This window comes from Peromyscus leucopus, chromosome 14 (genome assembly GCF_004664715.2).
Source record: "Peromyscus leucopus breed LL Stock chromosome 14, UCI_PerLeu_2.1, whole genome shotgun sequence".
In the NCBI taxonomy this organism is placed as follows: Eukaryota; Metazoa; Chordata; class Mammalia; order Rodentia; family Cricetidae; genus Peromyscus; species Peromyscus leucopus.
In genome coordinates, this window is record NC_051075.1 from 59289198 (window position 1) to 59296064 (window position 6867).

Here is a 6867-nt window from a genome sequence, read left to right on the forward strand (position 1 = left end):
TACACTTCACTAGAGTCTCTCGGCCGATGCTCTTGGGAGATGTAGTCCAGAATAGCGCAAGCGAACCAGCAGCAGGTGGATTCACGGCTCTCTTTTGCGTTTGAACCAGAACAAGTGTCATGGAACAGATATCACACGGTTAAGAACTGGTAAAGGTTGCTACGCATTTCTCTGTAATTATTTTGAGAATTTGAATTGGACATGACGTGATCTCTGATAAATATGCAACAGCTACATTAGAATTTTAAGTACTTTTAAAATTTAGTTGAAAAACAGTTTTTTTTTTTTTTTTTTTTTTAAAGCTTGGGTAAAACAATACCTGTAATTTACAGAGGCCACTCATGTTTTCCCTAATAAAACAAAAGGAAAGAAATTTCCCCCAGTGAAGGTTACTTCAACTCCTGTGTTCATGTTTGCTTCCAGATCCACTAGCCACTTGGTGAATGTGCCCACAGCTCTGGAACACCTCTTCAAACACTTGTCCTCATTCTTCTCTAGGGAAGTATTGCAATGCTCTCTTCTTCCTTGGCCAGAGATGGGATCAGACGACTGGGTGGAGACAGAGGTGAGAGCCGAGGCGTTTCAGACATGGAGATAGTTATGGAGTAAGCAGTGATGCAGGGCATGATTCCTTTGAGTCACAGGGCAGCGACTTGCAATCTCCTTAATCAAATTAGGTCGTTCTGCTGAGATTTATTTCCCAGCACTGACATACAGTTGGTTCTAAGGCCAGGAACTCATCTGGGGTTTGGGGAAAGTCCTCTCTGTCTCTCTGTCTTGACGTCTGTGAAAGTTGTTTTCTATCTTCTTTGACAGTCTTTATTTTTAGGGAGATGCTAAAAAATTAGTTGCTGTTCATTTGCATCAAAGGGGATGAGGAAAAGAAATCTTACAAATTTTCCTCTAGGCTTGTGCACATGTGGTGTGTGTGTGTGTGTGTGTGTGTACGTACATATATGTATTTGTGTGTATGCAAAGTGGAGAGGACAGGTTGATGTCAGGTATCTTTTTCAATTTCTTCACTTTAGTTTATGAGACAGGGTCTATCACTCAGTACCGAGCTTATGGATTCAGCTGGACTGGTTTAACTAGAAGTCCCAAGGACCATCCTGTCTTCTCCACTATAGTAATGTGATTATAGGTTCATGACGGCAGTGCTTGCTTTTTAAAATCATGGGTTCTGCAGGATGGAGCTAAGGTCCTCCATATTAGGTCTCAGGGTGTCCATATATTCAGAAATTAGCTCAAGCTGAACTATAAGAGGACTTCTGGTGGTTAGACAAAAGCCAGCATTCTTCAGGAACTTGTGAAAAATGGTTTCCATCTGCCAAAAAGAGTCATTTTGCTTACAGAGGAACATATGGCTCTCCATTGACATGTACTGTCATATCAAAGCCCAAGTCAGCCTCCAGGCTCCCTCAGTCCCTGTTCTCAAGTACTTGTTATATATTTCAAAGCCCCAATGCCAATCATCTCCTCCCTCCATCTACTCACCTTCCTTGTAACCGCTGCTCTCTAATATTCCTGCGATTGCTGCCTCTCACTTCTCTCACTGTTCCCTCACCATGCTATTTCATTCTATCCCCACCATTGTCCCGCCCCACCATCAATTCCCTCGTCCTGGCCATGTTAGCCCGCTTTCCTTTTTCTCTGCTCTGGACTCTTCCAGATGCCTCTGCTGTTTTCCCTCTCACACATAAAATAAAAAACCTTAAGATATCATGGAGTGGTCCCATTGGCAGTTTTGAATCTTAGGTGGTCTTTTAATAAAAAAAAAATCCCGGAGCCAGATATCAGGGCGAAAGCTGAAAGATCAGAGAAACAGACAGCCAGTCGATAGTTCTTACCTCTACAAAATCCTTAGCCTAAAGAGAAAGAGAAAGAGAGAGGGAGGGGGAGAGGGGGAGAGGGAGGGAGGGAGAGAGGGAGAGAGGGAGGGGAGGGAGAGAGAGAGAGGGAAAGGGGGGGAGAGGGAGGGAGAGAGGGAGGGAGGGAGAGAGAGAGAGAGGGAGAGAGAGAGAGAGGGAGAGAGGGAGGGAGGAGAGAGGGAGAGAGGGAGAGGAGAGAGGGAGAGGGAGAGGAGAGGAGAGGGAGAGGGAGAGGAGAGGGAGAGGGAGAGGGAGAGGGAGAGGGAGAGGGAGAGGGAGAGGGAGAGGAGAGGAGAGGGAGAGGGAGAGGGAGGAGAGAGAGAGAGAGAGAGAGAGAGAGAGAGAGAGAGAGAGAGAGAGAGAGTTCCTGTTTCCACATGCCTTATATACCTTTCTCTGCCCTGCCATATTACTTCCTGGGATTAAAGGGGTGTGTGCTTCCCAAGCAAAGGCACGAGATCTCAAGTGCTGGGATTAAAGGTGTGTGCCACCACTGCCTGACCTGTGTCTAATCTAGTGGCTGGCTCTGTCCTCTGATCCTCAGGCAAGTGTATTATGGTGTGGTGGTATTGTGTTCCCCAAAATATTGTGCACCCTAATAAACTTCTCTGGGGTCAGAGACAGAACAGCCACAATATTAAACATAGAAGTTAGGCAGTGGTAGCACACGCCTTTAATCCTAGCATTCCAGAGGCAGAAATCCATCTGTTCAAGGATACAGCCAAGCATGGTGACTCACACCTTTAATCCCAGAAAGCGAGCCTTTAATCCCAGAGAGTGATGGCAGAAAGCAGAAAGATATATAAGGTGTGAGAACCAGAAACTAGAAGCATTTGGCTGGTTAAGCTTTCAGGCTTTTGAGCAGCAGTTCAGCTGAGATTCATTCTGGATGAAGACTCAAAGGCCTCCAGTCTGAGGAAACAAGACGAGCTGAGGATACGGGAAGGTGAGGTAGCTGTGGCTTGTTCTGGTTCTCTGATCTTCCAGTGTTAACCCCAATACTTGGCCTCAGGTTTGATTTTATTAATAAGAACTTTTAAGATTCACGCTACATTAAGGTTCACAATATATCAGCACAGTTTCTTTACTAATGGTGCTTGTACACTCAAGCACTTTACCAACTGTAAATATTCAACTCAACACAAGCAAGGACAAGGTGGGAAGCGGGAACTTCAGCTGAGAAAATGCTTCTTAGATTGAACCCGAGGAAACCCTGTGGGGCCATTTTCTTGATTAATGACTGATGTGAGTGGGTCCAGGCCACTGTGAGCAGTGCCATCCCTGGACAGGTCTTCCTGGTTTGTATAAAAAAGCAGGCTGAGCAAGCCATGGAGAGCAAGCTAGGAAGCAGCATTCCTCCATGGTCTCTGCTTCAGTTCCTGCCTCTAGGTTCCTGCCTAGGCCTCCTTCATGTAGACTCTCACTAGTAAGATAAATAAACCCTTTCCTTTCCAAGTAGGCTTTGGTTATGGATTTTTATCACAGTAATAGAAAGCAAACTAAGACACAGTCTGAGTCATATCTCCCTCAACAAGGTTTCATACTCTAGCCCAGGCTGGCCTGAAATTCACTATGTAGCCCAGGCTGGCCTTGAACTTATGTCAGTCTTCTTACCATGCTGCGATTATAGGTATTGGCTGCCATGTTCAGCTCCAGGCTCTTATTTTTATTGCCTCCTTATCTTCATTTCTGCCATCAACAGTATTCCCTCAGAGTTCCACTGTGTGGGATGGCTTTGTCATCCTGACACAGGTAAAGCCATCTGAGAGAAGGGGACCTCAGTTAAGAAAGTGCCTCCATAAGATTGGGTTGTAGGCAAGCCTGTAAGGCATTTTCTTAATTAGTGATTGATGGGGGAGGGACCATTGTGGGTGGTGCCATTCTTAGACCAGTGGTCCTGGGTTTTGTAAGAAAGCAGGCTGAACAAGCCAGTAAGCCGTACCCTTCCATGCCCTCTGTAACAGCTCCGCCTCCAGGTTCCGGATTTGAGTTCTTTCTTTGATGAATAGTGATATGGAAGTGTAAGCCAGAGAAACCCTTTCCTTCCCAACTTTCTTTTTGGTCATGGTGTTTTATTTCAGCAACAGAAACCCTAACTAAGACGTCCACTGTTTTGAAATCAGAGAATAGACTATGGTTTATTTTCCTAACTTTTATCATACTTATTATCAGTCTCATCCTTTTGAACCATGTGATTATTTTTTTTTAAATTTACTTTTATTTCTAATTGACTTATCAAGCAACAGGTTCCCTTATGGCATTTAATTATTTTTATATTGTATGAATACTTGATATTACTTTATATTATTGTATTGCTCACAGTATGGCATTACTCATCTTTTTTTTCTTTCCCAGTAGGAACTCCTTTACTGGCCCTCACTTCCTCTTCCCTGGAGATGCACCTGAATCCTAGGGACTCTACTTACCAACACCAGTCTCCCTTCACTCTTATGTAAGTCACAAACAGTGACTGCTTGGAATTTTTATCAGCCTCTACTTTAATAGAACACAGAATATTTAGGATTTTCTTTACTTACATAAAATACAAATCTGTGTTCAAAGTTCTCTTTGGGGGCAGAAACTTCTGCCTAGCACACAGGAAATGGTGGTTATCTGATGACTAAGACTGGGGGGTCGGGGTCGGGGCTCACTGTTTAGTAAAGGTCCAGCCTTTTCTTTTCTCATTTATTGTTTCTCCTGAGTACTTCATGCAGTTAGAGCCCCGGCTTGCTGCTTCGCAGATGGAGTTCTACTTCTCACCTGCCTGGCAGGTTTCTACATTAATACAGTCTTCTATTCTTTTGGGTCCTTTTACCTTTGGATCTTCCTTTGACGTGTCCTTTGCCTCAAGCTTGGGATTCTTCCCGATTTGACTTACATTTCTTTGCGGCTGAGACTTTCGCGGCCAGCCCTGTCCTCTTTACTCTTTATTTCTGTAAATAGCTCTCAGATGTTTTCAGTCTGGCCGTTTAAATGGATTTAAACTTGCTAAGGTCAGACATCATTTATATGATTTCTTGTATGGGTATCGCCATCAGCTAATGCTAGATGATTGTTGATTGATAAATGTACTTTTCTGGTCTGGCGTACAGTTCCCACATTCAGGGAGAAAGCATTTTCTATATTGTGGCGTGGTTAACAAATGTTACTGTTTCTTACTGATTGTTTGCCAGGGGTGGGAATTCATTTTAGCCTCTTGATTTGGAAAGGTCTTGAGTTGGTAGAGCTTTCACCATTAGCCAGCAATCAGTAACTGACCTGTTTTGAAAATAATAACAGGACCTTGACTTTCTGGGGAAACGTGACATTTTCAAAGTGGGGTCAGGACTGTGGGAAAGTCAGATCTATTTGGTCAGCCTGCTGCCTTGAATGATGTTTAGTTTCCGGGGTGGGGGCTGGGGGAAGAAAGTCTGTGAATTCTCAGGGGCCCTATCCAGTCTGAGCACATGCTCCTCCGGGTTCCCTGCCAGCACCCCAGTTAAGGTTATGGACTCACTCTGCTTGCACATGATATTTTTTGTCAGTCTCCAGTATTTGCTCAGCTGTCTCTATTCGGTCTGTCTCCCATTACGTTTCTGAGTCCCTGTCATAGATTGCCAATTGCAGAAAACCTGTTTGCTCTTGACTGCAATACAGCACAGAGCCCGAGAGAGGGCGATGGGGAGTGGCTTAAATGTGCATAGCCCCCGGAAAGGGCTTCAGTACATCAACCCAGCTTACTTTTCACCTGAGTATCATGTGGGAGCTCCAGGATTCATCCTGAGAGTGGAGTGGCTGTCCTCAACTCTCAGAGCGTTATATCCTTTCCTATGCTAAGGGATCGGTAATCTGCACAGGTTGCCAGCATTTGTATGGTGATGTCTGCCAAGGAAGGATTAAGGAGAGAGAAACAGGATATTTTCTCAGAGCTTAGAGAACAATGTGCTTTCTTTGATGTAGTTGAGGCAAATTAAAGTCATTTCTCTTGTGTTTGTTTTGCATGCGTGAATAAGATGTAAATCCTTTAACTAGTAGCCAGATACAAGGACATACCATGGTTTTCATTTACATTCTGGACTATCAACTTGAATGAACAATGGCTTTGCACCTCATTATATCCCTCATAACTTCGGAACAGCATCTGGAAGGTGTGTCATAAGTAATCCAAATAAATAACCTTCAGATGTTTGTGCCGCATTCTGTGATTACAGCTCAAGGACATCAGGTTCTAAGTGTAGGTCATAGATTGTGGAGGTGTGGTTTTACCAGTTCCGAACTTTGAAGCTGACAGACGGGGAGAGGGCGGCAGGCCCTCAGGCTGTGTACCAAGCTCCTTCCTGAAGGAATGTTTACTTTGTGGGATGTTTTCTCACTGCGTATTATTAGTCTTATCAGATAAAGGAAAAAAGTCAGGATGCTTTTATATCCAGAATAACTGGATAGGCATCTTTGGGTTTAATCTTCGTGTTGATGTGTTAATTCCTAGTTCTAAGAGGGCCTTGGTCAAAGCTAGAAGTAAGAATGGATTTGGTGATATTATGAGGAGACAGAAAACTTGGAGTCCCCATTAAATTCAGATACATAACCCTGGAGTAAATGGCAGTATATTTAAATAGTGAACTTTGCATTGAGAACATTATGTTCATATGGAAATTCCTTCCTTCCTCCTTCCTTTTCTTCCCGCTTCTCTTCCATCCCTGTCACACACAGGGTCCATTTTTTGCAGGTTCTTGTTCTTGGAGAGACAATGATCTCATATGCATATGGGAATGCAAGAGTGATTTACTTACTGGAGTTAGGGAGAGGAAACAAGAGTCTGGGCAAGCTAAGAGTGCCTGCCTGCCCGTGCTGGGTCAAGGGAGACAGGAAGAAGAGTGAGGAGGAAAGTGATGTGTTGTGAGTGAGAAGTCGGCAAGCAGGCAGACTCAGCAGTGGAGGTGTGTGTGTGTGTGTGTGTGTGTGTGTGTGAAGTTGCCCTGGGTGCTTGTGTGCACGCACGGGCACCTCTGTAGGTTGGGGG